The 15338-nt window shown below is 42.1% G+C and overlaps 1 long non-coding RNA gene across 4 annotated transcripts in view; it reads left to right on the top strand.

The window, feature by feature from the left end:
• Nucleotides 1-15125, top strand: part of LOC122539442 (uncharacterized) — a 60451-nt gene extending 45326 nt beyond the window's left edge. For 3 of the 4 annotated variants that reach the window (XR_006309080.2, XR_015753229.1, XR_006309081.2), the window contains one exon: nucleotides 13751-15125. This is a non-coding gene — a long non-coding RNA (uncharacterized LOC122539442). Of the gene's footprint in view, nucleotides 1-10640; nucleotides 10814-13750 lie in introns of all 4 variants that reach the window. The other variant, XR_015753230.1, reaches the window with a different exon arrangement.
• Nucleotides 15126-15338: the final 213 nt, after the last annotated feature.

Consider the following 15338-nt stretch of genomic DNA (forward strand, 5'->3'; position numbering starts at 1 on the left):
CTTTAGTCAGATTCCAACATAGTTTCATCAAGGATGGTCAACATTTCAAGCTAGCCCATGACAGAGGCAGGTATGTCAAAGTTCACAAGTAGATTACATGAACTTTTCTGACTAGAGACCCTCTACAAATTTTATAGATTACTGAAATATGAGGGGTTTTCCCACAGACCTTGGCTTGTAGCACATGTGGGGGTCAAAAATCCACTGATGATCCTCCTCTTAATTAGTTGTAAAAGGCCATTATAGAAAGAATCATGCAGTTGTCAATGATACATAATGATTTTCAGCTACTATTGTTCTTGACATGGAACTGCTGCCACAGGATAAAGACATTATTAGGGCTTGAAGGTCACTTTTCAGTTAATGTAAAGCAGCAAATCATGTACCAAGTGGCAGCTACCTGAGAAAATGTGGTCACTGTGGTCCCCAGTGTCTACCTATCCAAGGGCAAGATGTTTGCTGGCACCATAATAGGGGTTAAAAGTAACTAGACTCCCCATGTTACTCAATTTTCCCACAGCACCCATCAATGAACCCATGTGCTTGATTTAGGAATAGTTAGTCCCATTTCAAACACTATCATGCCAATTGCCCCTCTGCATAAGTCATGTCTCTATATGGCAATGTTGCATGGCTTCGTTGCCTTGAAAGTGACCCAGCAAACAGATGGCAAAGCAAGCAAATCAAAGAGCTTTCCTCCTTCACGCTCCTGGCTGTCATGCTCAACAGCATCCATGATGACATCCTGGTGAGAATTGCCAACCCTCCAGTGTTGCCCTGGAGGCTCTCCATGTAAAAAGCAATTGAACGTTAATCTCCAGGATGCTGCTGTTAGCAACCTCTGACAAAAAAAACATAGTGGCATTAAACAAGATTGTTTTGTCAAATGTTCTTTAAACACTTTTGCTAATTAGTTATACAAATATTGGAGATGGAATGAAAGATATTTGAAAAGCTGCCAAGTACCATGCAATGGAAGAATGAGGAGTCTGCCTGCTTACCAAACACATGAAAAATGATGCATTGCAAAGATTAAAATGATAGGAAACCAATAATGGGAGTGGGGCAGTGGGGTCTCGTGGTTATATAGAAAAGCAGGATGACATGGTGTTTCAGTGGTTAGCACTGCTGCCTCACAGTAGCAGAAGCGTGGGTTCAATTCCAGCCTTGGGCAACTGGCTGTGTGGCATTTGCACTTTCTCCCTGCATGTGCATGGGTTTGCTCCGATTTCCTTCCACAGGCTGCAGGCTAGCAGATTAACCCGGGAAATGCAAGTTTACAGGGATGCTCCTTGGAAGTTTGGTGTGGACAAAATGGCCTGCTTCCACATTGTAGGGGTCCTATGAATAAGATCCATCTAAGAATCAAAGCCACCAAGAACGCACATAGCCTGAGGTGGCAACTTTAATTACGGCTGATGCCCCTATCACATGCAATGATGTATCGCTTCTGCCATACACAACCATTCATAACTCAATAACTGAGTTGGCACAAGGAGTCAATTTGCAGTCAGGCGAACCTTATTACCCGGCAAAACCCAAAGCCCTGTTCAGCTAATTCCTCCTCTACAACAAAAGAAAATCTTGCCCCTTGCAGACGTGACATATATCAGCTTCTTAAACTGACGGTCGCTTGTTCAGCCTGTGTATAAGTGATTTACAAGGAAAATAATTTATTTTCAATGACATTGGGGACTATAATACCCACCACTTTGGTCATTTGAAAGTCAGAACTATTAAATTGGTTCCAGTCCCAGTCTCCAACCTATCAGATGTTACTGGTTCTCGTTATTTGATGGACCAGACCTGAGGGAGTAGTATTTAAAATGACCTGTATGTTACTGAGAGTTTCACTTACAGGTTTGCTTATTTAGGGTTTACCGCCAAAATAAGATTATAATTGACAAAAAAGCAGCTAAAGTGCATGTTCCAGAAACTTTTTACTTTCCTCAAGGGTGATTATTTTTGGTATATGTCTGGCTGTTAGCTTATTCAATTGCATATTTTCCTCACTGCTAGTTTCAAGTACACACATGAATTTCACTTGACAATTCCTGCCCGATACTTGAGGATTCACTATAGTTTGGGATTGAAAGAGGGACTGTTTTGGAAATGGCTTAAGCCAAATAATTCTAGTAAACTTAAAAATATCGACACGTGAACAAAGTCAGGTGTCAAAAACCAAGATGTTTGGAGGAGAGCAGTGCATACTTGATAAGGGCCTGTTTTCAAGCCTCAAGCACTCATACCCACCCTTATGACATTTCTGGATCTGTGCACCAGATTGAAAGTAATGCTATTCTAAGTGTATCTGCAGCATACAATTTGACAAGTTCATATCCCACTGCACTGTCAGCATTACCCCCTGGCTTCATACACCACTGGTATAGGCCATGAATTTCCTAAAATCTGCTCCCTACCCTGCTGCCAAAGGTTCACCAGACCATACCATTTACAGTTGTAAACTGGGTTTACTTCATACTTAAGTATAGTTAAAGCAATGAGGTGAAAATTGCTCCAAGTAAATCCAGAACTGCTTGTCAGCTTGTGTAGTTCTGAAGTTGGCACATCAGCTGTGGTAAACCTAGAAAAGCCAAAAGGTAGAACCAGTAAAATTGGCAAATGAGATATATTAGTCTGACTCATCTTGTGTACAGCAAAATGGAGCTGCAGGACCACCAATACATTTATTTCCAAGTTTAGCTTTATTTTTTCTGTATTTTTTCCTCTGGGATAATTGACATTAGCTTGTTATGCCTGTCACCAGCAAATTTGCTGATATGGCTGATTCCTGCGTTTGGTCTGAAGGATAGCCTTAGATAGTTGGTACAATTCTACCGCTCCTATTATCATGAGGTGAGCTAGTGATACTAGCTTTCCTCTGCCATTTCCAAGTACAAGTAACAGGGTATATAGGCAGAGATTGTAGGCTATAGTCAAAATGTCTCACATTTTCCTGAAGAAGGGCTTATGCCCGAAACGTCGATTCTCCTGTTCCCTGGATGCTGCCTGACCTGCTGCGCTTTTCCAGCAACACATTTCCAGCTCTGATCTCCAGCATCTGTAGACCTCACTTTCTCCTCACATTTTGTTGGCCCATACAAATACCTTCTTCTCACCTCAGTTATGTGGTGTATTGGGGAGCTCTTTAAGAATTTCCTTCTATCATCATTGTGCATTACATCACTTCAAAACCAACATTAAAACTGAAGGGCCGGACTTTATATCCCCCATGTTGGGCATGACTTTGGCAGAGGGCAGGTGATGCATGTAAACTAAAATGGGTTGATCATGCCACAAACTTCCCATTCAACATCTAACAATACTGTGGGTGGGCAGACAACAAATCACTCACTATTACCAAACAAATTAATATTATTAACATTTGAGCTTGTTACTTAGGGGAATATAATACTGTCAATGCCATAATAGGGGGCAGAATTGAGTAGTCCTTTTTGTTGAATAGAAGTAAAATGGTGTGACGAATTCCAGTGGTAGAGGTTGCAGAGTAAATCAATTTGAGGTCGGGGAGGATGCCCCTTGTGCAGTGCATGAATACCCCTGAAATCTTTACCCCTTATTCTGTTCCCTCCTTACTGGCCTCCAGAACTAATTCACCGCGTCTTCCCCACTCCTCAGTGACATCCCTTACTCGGTTGCCCAGGCCCTCCATTTCCTAACAGCCAGAGACCCCCCCCCCGCCACTGATCCATTAAAGTTCTTTGTGGGCCAGCTGGCAGTCCTGATGGTGCCAACTTACTGAGTGTTGGTGCTGTGCGGACTGCCAGGGCAGCAGGAGGGCAGGTAACCTTCGAGGGCAGGGCTTCCTCCCAGTGAGGGGTGCAAACCCCCCTCAGCCTGTTTGGTGTGCTAAACATACATAAGGACTGTGCAGTGAGCTTTCTTTTGGTGCGTAGTTTGCAACAGCCAGATGAATCCAACTTTGGCCCAGAGGGCAGAAACAAAAGCTTGTGGCAGTGGAAAGGCAGCAGTAATCTCACAACGGCATTTCTGCACAAAGGCAGATTTAATATCAGTCAGGTTTGGTCAGAGTCAGGCTCTCTCGTCATTGTCATGAGAAATCTGCCCCCTCCTACACCGTGAATTGGTGGCCAACTGCTGTTCAGTACCAGAAAGCAGCAGCACCATCAGCAGTGATGGGCACTGCCAATAATACAGGAGGATTGGGAATGGGCCATCCTGGGTAGGGTGAGTATGGTGCATTAACTCGGGTCGACAGGGAGGCTCTGGTGAAGGACCAATGGATGGTTGGCATTTCAAACAGGCAGGAGTCTTCACCTATTTGCAGCCCATACTTCTAGCCAGTATCTCTGTTGGGAATGGGCTGTCCGACCAAGAGAGACTCCACCACCAAATGGCAGGATTGTTGCCCTCAGGACGGACGTGGCCCCCATCAGTTGCTGTTTAAATGTCAGCCTTGGTATGATGATGCCTTAAACAACCACAAGCACCTCAATACAAGGGCCTCAATTGTCTTCCGGCAGGAAGGCTACCCTCAGACTCAATCAGGGTGATTCAAGAAGGCAATGGTGTCGTCACACACACTTCCTGCCTGATTTAGTGGGCCTCCTGTCTCCCAGTGTGTATCCAGGAAGACAATTCTGCCCTGAATCTCAGAAAAGGCCACAAGGACTGAAACCAGAAACTCAATTGAAATAATGTGTTAAATAAAGAGAGTTGGAGAGGTACAGAAACATAAGGAGTGAATTTCAAACCTTAGGGTCTAGGCAGCTGACAGCAAAGCCAGCAGTGACAGAACGATTAAAATCAGCAAAATGCAAGAGGCCGGAACTCGAGGAATGCAGAGATCTGAAGGTTCATGGATGTGACGGAGTTATAGGAATTGAAAGAGATGAGGCTATGGAAGAATTTGAATCATTCTTGCGTTCTCTGAATTTGTAGTCTGCATTTTCTCACTGCATAGAACAGTTTAAATGTTTGTTACAAAGTGATATTTGAGGTTGACCCCACCACAGTACAGATAGTGCCAGTGTCATGCTGACTCTCTTGGGCCTGTATATCACTAAAGTGGTTAATGCATTGCTCACTCTAGGGACACATGACATATTGTCATAAAATAAAAGGCAGTGGATTTAGTTAATGCACGTGAAATGTGTTGTTATAATACTTCATGCTCAAAATTGCACCATGATTTACAGTGTGCATTTTTAAAAATGCTTCTATTTAATAGAGAGATGAATGGGTCTTCGATAGGTTGATTTAAACTGGTTCTGCATTTGACACTTCGACACTTTAACACTCGAGTGTAACAGAGAAAGTGTGGACGTTCTGAAGAGCCTTTATCTAACCCATTTTATAGATCATTTAGTTTACTATAATTCTCTTCACATGGCAGGAATAGATGTCCCGTACTTCAAGGAATCAATTGTAAAAAGTGAAATTAGTCATTCTAAATCATTTGGTGCTGGTCGAAAGGACCTCTTCTAAAAATCATTAAACAATCATGTATTCTTATTGATTTATTCAAAATACATTGAAGGAAAGCAGATTAAAAACAAGGCAAAAGGAAGCTAATGCAAATTAAATGGATGAAAGATGGGTTGGTAGCTCCCTGGGTAGGTTTTGTACTAATGAGAGGAAAATTATATGTACACCATTAAGAGGATAAAAGGGTCTATCATAGGTCTTTCACTTGACATATTTATGTATTAAACATACAAATTTGTGTAGTAAATTAAGATTATTAATAAAACATATTATTTATGCAGGAGAAAGTGAGGTCTGCAGATGCTGGAGATCAGAGATGGAAATGTGTTGCTGGAAAAGCGCAGCAGGTCAGGCAGCATCTAGGGAACAGGAGAATCGACGTTTCGGGCATTAGCCCTTCTTCAGGATTCCTGATGAAGGGCTAATGCCCGAAACGTCGATTTTCCTGTTCCCTAGATGCTGCCTGACCTGCTGCGCTTTTCCAGCAACACATTTCCATATTATTTATGCAGCTATGTATATATCTGGACCAATATTACTGTGCATTTTATTACCAGATCTGATCACATAGTGAACCAACCCAGCATTTAACCCAACCTCTTGCATTTGTCAGTGTAATACATTGGTGAGGCAGCCAGAAGGATAGGTTCACCCCATTCAAAGCAAAGCAAAACCATTCACTCCAAGGTCAGGGCAGCACTTCCACCGCCAAAAGATGTTTATGTTTCAATAAACGTAGTTAATGATCTCAAGCAGTATATACCAGGGTATTTGCTTGTTAAAAATCTGATTTTCTGATTGGATAATTAAGGTTGTTAAAAGGTTTCTGCCTGATGTGCTGCATTCAGAAACAAAGTTCAATTGTTATTCTCACTCTTTCCTTGAACATTCGATCACCTAACCTTGGTTTGAAGTATACAATTTGGCAATTACCATGGACATAATTTGACAGTCGCAGGTCTCAGACAAGCAGCATGAGTACAGTAGAAAATTAAATTTGTTTTGCCAGGAGCAGAGTGGTGAATACTATTGGAAATGTGACATATCTCATGTAATTGTACCATAAAACCAGTGTTTGAGCCAGTTACACCATGAGCATGAGTCAGGATAAACTCAAAGACTGTCTATTCCATTGTCAATGAGTTCTAGGTTCTCTTCATGACCTTGGTCAAGTACAGTCATAGAGTCGTCGAGTCGTTGAGATATACAGCATGGAAACAGATCCTTTGGTTTAAATCACCTATGCTAACCAGATATTCCAAATGGTCCCACCTGCCAGCACCTGGCCCCTATACCTCCAAACCCTTCCTATTCCTATACCCATCCATGTGCCTTCTAAATGTTGCAATTGTACTAGCCTCCACCACGTCCTCTGGCAGCTCATTCCATACATGTACCACCCTCTGCGTGAAAACGTTGTCACTTAGGTCACATTTATATCTTTCCCCTGTCACCTTAAACCTGTGCCCTCTAGCTCTGGACTCCGCCACCCCAGAGAAGAGACTTTGTCTATTTATCCTATCCATACCCCTCATGATTTTATAAATCTCTATAAGGTCACCCCTCACCTCCGACACTCTGTGGAAAACAGCCACAGCATATTAAATCTCTCCCTATAGATCAAACCCTCCAACCCTGGCAACATCCTTGTAAATCTTTTCTGAACCCTTTCAAGTTTCGATAGGACATCTTTCCGATAGGAAGGAGACCAGAGTTGCATGCAATATTCCAACAGTGGCCTAACCAATGTCTTGTACAGCCGCAACATGACCTCCCAACTCCTGTACTCAATACTCTGACCAATAAAGGAAAGCATACCAAACACCTTCTTCACTATCCTATCTACCTGCGACTCCACTTTCAAGGAGCTATGAGCTTGCACTCCAAGGTCTCTTTGTTCAGCAACGCTCCCTATGACCTTGCCATTTAATGTATAAGTCCTGCTAAGATTTGCTTTCACAAAATGCAGCACCTTGCATTTATCTGAATTAAACTCCATCTGTCACTTCTCAGCCCATTGGCCCATCTGATCAAGATCCTGTTGTAATCTGAGATAGCCTTCATCGCTGTCCACTACACCTCCAATTTTGGTGTCATTTGCAAACTTACTAACTATACCTCTTATGTTCACATCCAAATCATTTATCTAAATTATGAAAAGTAGTGGACCCAGCACTGATCCTTGTGGCACCCCACTGGTCACAGGCCTCCGGTCTGAAAAACAACCCTCCACCACTCCCCTCTGTCTTCTACCTTTGAGCTAGTTCTATATTCAAGTGGCTAGTTCTCCCTGTATTCTATAACCAGTATCCCATGGGGAACCTTGTTGAATGCCTTACTGAAGTCCATATATTTCACGTCCACCGCTTTGCCTCATCAATCCTCTTTGTTACTTCTTCAAAAAACTCAATTAAGTTTGTGAGCCATGATTTCCATACATAAAGTCATGTTGACTACCCCTAATCAGTCCTTGTCTTTCCAAATACATGGACATCCTGTCCCTCAGTATTCTCTCCAACAACTTGCCCACCCCCTTGATGAAACATTGAGTCAAGTGCAGTAAAAATGCAATTAAGGAATATTTTGACATGGAAAGAATGGTGAAAGTTTTAAATGTGCTCCAACCACAGTAATTGATGTTAGATCAATTGTCAATTCTACAAGTGATAGATTTTTGTTAACCACAGATATTAAGGGCTATGGGACAAAGGCAGATGTATGGAATTGGGTCACTGATTAGACGTGATCTAATTGAATGGCAGAATCATCTTAGGGGGCCAAACAGCCTACTCCAATTCCTATGTCCAACAAAGTGCACACGTTTTAAACCCTGAACTGCCCAGCTCTGGTGGATTGTTGCTATAATGTAACCAATCATTGATTAAGCAGGAGAAAATATGAGACAATGCTTCTCTTTTAATAACTTCCTGATATCCAGCTTTGAAAATGTGCAGCTTATATGAAAATTAACTAAGATCAGAATGAAATTTAGTTTGATCTCCTATGGCATTAGCATATTGATGTTCACCCCCTAGATTAATAAATGGTGGCCATTTGAGTGAGCTTACCAGTACAATGGAGCAAAAGCTCCATAGTCCAACTGTTAGAGTGGGGGAAAGCATGGACAAAGGTGCTCAAGCCTGAAAAGAGTTGAACTTGATATAAAGTCCAGAAGGTTCCCCAGCAGAAATTGAGGTGCTGTTCTTCCAGCTTGTGCTGAGCTTTGCTGGAACAATAGACAATAGGTGCAGGAGTAGGCTATGCTGCCCTTCCAGCCTGCACCACCATTCATTATGATCATGGCTGATCATCCTTAATCAGTATCCTGTTCCTGCCTTATCTCAATAACCCTTGATTCCACTATCCTTGAGAGCTCTATCCAACTCTTTCTTAAACGAATCCAGAGACTGGGCCTCCACTGCCTTCTGGGGCAGAGCATTCCACACACCCACCACTCTCTGGGTGAAGAAGTTTCTCCTCATCTCTGTCCTAAATGGCCTACCCCTTATTTTTAAGCTGAGTCCTCTGGTTCGGGACTCACCCATCAGCGGAAACATGTTTCCTGCCTCCAGAGTGTCCAATCCTTTAATAATCTTATATGTCTCAATCAGATCCCCTCTCAGTCTTCTAAACTCAAGGGTATACAAGCCCTGTCGCTCCAATCTTTCAATATAAGATAGTCCCGCCATTCCAGGAATTGACCTCGTGAACCTACGCTGCACTCCCTCAATAGCCAGAATGTCTTTCCTCAAATTTGGAGACCAGAACTGCACACAATATTCCAGGTGCGGTCTCACCAGGGCCCTACAGCTGCAGAAGAACCTCTTTGCTTCTATATTCAATCCCTCTTGTTATGAAGACCAGAATTCTTCACTACCTGCTGTACCTGCATGCTTGCCTTCATTGACTGGTGTACAAGAACACCCAGATCTCTTTGTACTGCCCCTTTACCTAACTTGACTCCATTTAGGTAGTAATCTGCCTTCCTGGTCTTGCCACCAAAGTAGATAACCATACATTTATCCACATTAAACTGCATCTGCCATGCATCTGTCCACTCACCTAACCTGTCCAGGTCACCCTGTAATCTCCTAATATCTTCCTCACATTTCACCCTGCCACCCAGCTTTGTATCATCAGCAAATTTGCTAATGTTACTATTAATACCATCTTCTATATCATTAATATATATTGTAAAAAGCTGCGGTCCCAGTACTGATCCCTGCGGTACCTCACTGATCACCGCCTGCCATTCCGAAAGGGAACAAGCCCAAACCAGAGATGTTGGCCAGGGAACATGGAGGTGTATTGAAGTGGCAAGTAACTGGAAGCTCAGGGTCTTTTTTGAAGATGGAACCTCAGTGTTCTGGGAAGTGGTCACCCAGTTTGCACTTCATTTTCTCAATGTCGAGGAGACCATGTTGTGAGCAGCGAATGCAGTAAACAAAGTTGATTGAAGTGCAGGTAAAGCACTGTTTCACCTGGAAGGTGTGATTGGAGTCTTGGATAGTGAGGAGGTACAGGGTCCTCACTTACCACCCTCAACTAAATGCTGTCTCATGAAGAACTTACCTTGGGAGTGGGTGGGAAACTGCAACTCTTATGTCACTTATTCCATTACCACTTCCTTCAGATTTGCATCATTACCCCATTTGACTTATAATCACTTACACCTCCCATTCAATCACAGACTTTTCATTTGTTCTTGGGATGTGGGCAGCCCTCACTAGACCCACATTTATTTCCCACCCTTAGCTACTCAGCCATATCTGAGGGTCTGGAATCTCACACACAGACAGAGCAGATCCGGTAAAGATGGCAGATTTACTTCTCCAAAGGACACTAAGAGGGCGGGTAAGTGGAGCTGAGACCACAAAACAATTAGCTATGATGCTATTGAATGACAGAGCAGACTTGAAGGGCCACATGGCCTACTCCTGCTCCTAGTTCTTATGTAGCAAACCAGATGGAATTTTATAACAACAGGCATTGGTTACTATAGCCTCACATTTTATTCAATGGTCTCATTGAATTCAAACTTCACTACCTGGTGCAGTGGGATTTGAACCCATACTCCCAGAACATTGGGAATCTGCATTACAAGCCCAGTGACGTTACCACTGTACTATCACCTTCACTTTTACAGCTTCTGCTTCTGCCCTATCTCTCAGGAAAACCCATCAAACTACATGCCAATAGGGCTGGCCTTCCTCTGCCACCAGATGCCCAGCCCACCCAGAGTTCCTGATCCATCCGAGGAAGCAGCACTTGTACTCAACATCACCACTGAGGACATTGTGGCTACTGGACACCCAGTCCATAGATAAGAAATGTGGTTCACAAGGTGAGGACAACAGGAAGAGGAAGGCAGGGGGATGATTGGAGAAAAACTGCCAAAAGCTGCAACACAAAAAGACTTTGGGTAACTTGTGCACAAAACACAGAAAGTTGGAGTACAGATGCAGCAGGTAATCAGGAAGGCAAGTGGAATATTGGCCCTTATTTCATAGAGGTTGGAGTATAAGAGTGGGGAAAGTCTGTTTCCTTTACCTCTGCTGTCAACCCCAGTCCAACACCAGCACCTCTACATTATCAACAAAAACTGCTCTTTCACTAATGTTTTGATGTGCAGTCAGTCACTCACTTCACAGCATTTATATAAAAGTAAAATTCTATGGATATTGTAGGTCTGAAATAAAACCAAAAGTGCTAGAGAAACTCAGCAGGTTTTGATAACATCTAGTGGAGAGAGAAACATGGTTAACGTTTCGAGTTGCGAATGACTCTTTTTTAGAATGAAGAGAGAACATGGGTGTATCAATCAGCTTGGAATTCGTAAAACTGCACCAGCAACATCACACAATGTGCAGAACAAGCGTCAAAGTATTCATCCTCCAGCAACACCAAAGTTAAAGGGTTGCTTGAATAAAAGTCCTTGAGGAGAGAAAAGTCCAAAGGCATAAATTCAACATAAATTCACCCTTCTTCCTTTTTAAATTTGTAGTTTTTACTTTTCTTTTGTCCTGTGGCTGCTTACAAAATTTCACCTGTGCACTTGCACTCTGATTAGATTTCACATTTTAAAATCTTCACTCTCACACTGCTGTACTCTCTGAATTGAAAGGGCCAATAATTCACTATTAACTTGTAAGCACAAGAATTAGTTCGACTACAAATTCCCCAACTCCATTAATTTGAGTTTGGTGACTTTGTTCTGCTAAAGTTCATTCCTTAACATTAAACAAACAATATGTCTCTGTGTCTATTGATTTGTGAGACAAACCTTGTATTATTAAGAAAGGTGATAATATCATGCAAACATAACCTATAAACCATTCCAAATCTGACCTCATAAGGTGATTATGGCAAAGCCAGCAACAAGTTATCACATGTTTCATATCTGAAGGATCCCTGATGTACATTGTACTTATATACCCTTGGTCACTGACCTTCAGAATTCAGCTGTCTCCCATTTTAATGGAGGTATATAGACAATTGGTTAAAGCAGCTCACCCGAAACTGAATGGGGTCTTAATTGATCTTTGGATAGTCAAAGGTCATTGGGCCTCAGTGACCACTTCACCTTGGGTTCATCTGTAGAAGTCAATGCATCTGCCCCCACTAGCTGAGGAGCAGTTTGAAGATAATTGAGAAGCTGAGGGGACATTGCAGCTAAGCTTTTTATTAACATTTCTTTCTGGGAGCTGGAAGGCCAGGGATGTGCCCTTCAAACCACTCTCTTCCCTGCTCGGACTGCCCATCTTCCCTACCATGAGAAGCCCAGAACACACTTCCCAACAATTACCCAAATCCCGGCAGGCAATAAAGTGCTGATTGATTTTCTAGTAGTTGGCCATTGTTGGTACTTCCTGCTTCACATTATATGCAGTTGTTACTGAGACACTGTAGTTAAAGTTACACTGGCCCCATCTTGCTGCAACTTAACTGTAATGAATGGTTTTGTGCCAGTTTGCATCAGAAATGTGCTGACAGTTAGACTCACTCCCCCACAAATTCTTGTTCCCTTTCGTTCCACAATGCTTTGATGTCAGACAACACTCAATGCTTCACCTGGTAAAGGAAGAGCAGAGCTGAAATGGTTTAATGAGGGATTAATGAGAAATTTGGGTCAAATGAAGCCCAAGAAGGCTTTGTGACAGCAGACAGCATTTCAGCAACACCCTTAACAAGACCTTAACCAGAGGCTGAGAGGTTTGTATGGTGCAAGATCCTGTCTCCGATTTCAAAAGTTCACAACGCCACCTTTTCATTATAGTGTTAGAAGGTTTGGACCTGAACCAGCTAGGGTTGACTAAGTTATTAATAAACCCAACAAGCATATGTCTTTTCAAAAGAAAGAGTTCTTATTATCTAAGAGCAATCCAAAGCACTGTAGGTCCAATGAAATACCTTTCGAAATGAAATTACTCTTGTGATATAGGAAAGGAGGTGATAACCTAATGTCATGATTCCTAGCCATTAAGTCAGAGACTCAGGTTATGTTTCAGATATGTTCATGTAATGGCAGATGTTGGAATTTGAATTTAATAAAAATCTGGAATTAAGCGTCTATTGATGATCATCAAAACAGTGTCAATTATTGGGAAAACCCATCTGGTTCACTAATATTGTTGAGATAAAGAAACTGCTGTCCTTTCTTGATCTGGCCTTCATGTGACTCCAATCCCATGTGATTGGCTCTTGATTGCCCTCTGGTCAATTATGGATGGGCAATAAATGGTGGCTTAGCCAGCGGTACCCACATCCCAGGAATGAATGGAAAATAAAGCAGCTGCCTTGCACAGATTCACAGGGAGTAAATGACCAGATAGCCTGGTTTAGTAGAGTATGGATTGAGGAATAAATATTGGCTCAGGAAATTCAGCTGCTCTTCTCCAAATGACGATTTTAAGATTATGTTCCGTGTAATTTTTCCTGCAACTCTGTGGGCCTCCTAGGCGTGTAGACAGCAGCCAGAACCAGTCAATGAGCCTGCCCACCGATTACCCTGAGCTGCGCCTCCAAACTGCTGCACAGCCACACGGCTTTGAGGGAACGCTTTTAGATATTGTTCATCAACCTGTTTAGATATATTATGACACACCTTTTAAGCAGGTGGGAATTGAACCCAGAGTTCCTGACTCAAAATTAGAGACATTACTGGTGCACCAAAAGACTGCCAAATAGCGACATTTTATAATTACCTCAGAGCATCGATGGGGTGCCGCGTTAATATTTCATCCAAAAGGTGGCATCATTGACAATACTGCACTCTTTGCAGGTACTCTACTGGATTGTCAACCTGGAATATGTATCTGGATCAGTGGTGCTGGAAGAGCACAGCAATTCAGGCAGCATCCAACGAGCAGCGAAATCGACGTTTCGGACGTTACCTCGTTTTAACCTGGAATATGTACTCAAGTACTTGTGTGGGGGGTGTACTCTTTTTAAAAACTCTTTTTAAAGCTATATAATCTACTATTTTAACCAAGTATTGTCAACACTTAACAGTTGGTGCCATCATTAATTGGAAGTATACTATATGGTATGTTGTAAAGAATTGATATTTGCTTGAAGATCACAGGAGGTGTCAGCCAGTGGGTAACTTCAAGGTACTAATCAATGTCACAACAAATCTTCTTTTGTTTGACCAACACTCCTGTCAAGTGCCTTGGGATATTTTGCAATATTAAAGAGACTACATAAATGCAATTTGTAGCTGTTTGTTGGTGCATCTAAATATAATGCATCTCACTGCAAGAATGCCAGATGCAACATACCAGTGACTGACAGTTCGCACTCACCCTAACACTGAAATTAATTTCTGATGTGGCAGACACTGAATACAAAGAAGTTGCTACTGTATTTAATATTTCAAATGAGGCTATAGGATCAATTTTGAAGAAACAAAATCTGAATATCCTGCTGGCTTCCTCCTCCCCTACACCTCTCCCCTTCCCCACCTGCTCCCCCTCAGTCCTTTTGTGATTTTAGCTTAACACTCATGCTCAGTATGTGAAAAAGGATTTATACAGAAACAGACTGAAGATGTAGCAGAGGCCTGTTCTGTTTGCCAGGGTCTTACTGGGATGGTCCATTTCATTCAGTTGTAATGCCCTTTTGTTGACAGAAGTAAATTGATGACAGTCAAGAGAGAAGCATTTGCTGGAAAAATTCTGTTGACCCTACTCAGATTGGAGTTCCCACTAAGCAGGGTACCAACAGTTGCGGACATGATAGATTATTGTAATGACCAGCCGAATGGCCTTTAGTCATGTTTAAATGGCAATAAATTTTACCAGGAAGAGGGCAATTTAACCACTTAAGGGGAGAGAGAGGATCTTTTCTGTTTGAGATGTAAATAAAGTACAGCTCATTAAGAGAACACATATTACATGGCTGGCTCATTGATGGAGCTGTGATTGTTAATATTTAATTTGATTTTTCCTGACCAGGTTTGAGGTTTCCTGTGTACAAAACACCCGTAAGGAGCAAACATATTCCCTGACAGCAGATAAAAATGAAGTTGACAGCTTCATCTTCTGTATGATAGACACTGATCTGAAGATATAGTAAACAGTCTATAATAGTATGTAAATGAAGTAGCCTGTGCCAACAAGTGACTACTTTTCCTTTTATCATGAATAAATATTAGCTGTTCTCACTCTAAAACTTCCGAGTTTATCTTCATTATTTTAAGATGTGCAATGTCTTCCATGTGCAGAATTCCCCTCAGCGCTGTATTTTCATTACACCTCATCTCATTCCTATTCACTTCCTCTTCTGCAGTACAACATGTAAATGTTCACCATGTCTTTAAAGGGAACATCAAGCAAACCACTGATTAATGTCTCACCACATCAGTTTGC

Source organism: Chiloscyllium plagiosum, unplaced genomic scaffold, assembly GCF_037043375.1.
Source record: "Chiloscyllium plagiosum isolate Xiang-an unplaced genomic scaffold, Cpla_swu_hap1 HiC_scaffold_36, whole genome shotgun sequence".
Lineage (NCBI taxonomy): Eukaryota > Metazoa > Chordata > Chondrichthyes > Orectolobiformes > Hemiscylliidae > Chiloscyllium > Chiloscyllium plagiosum.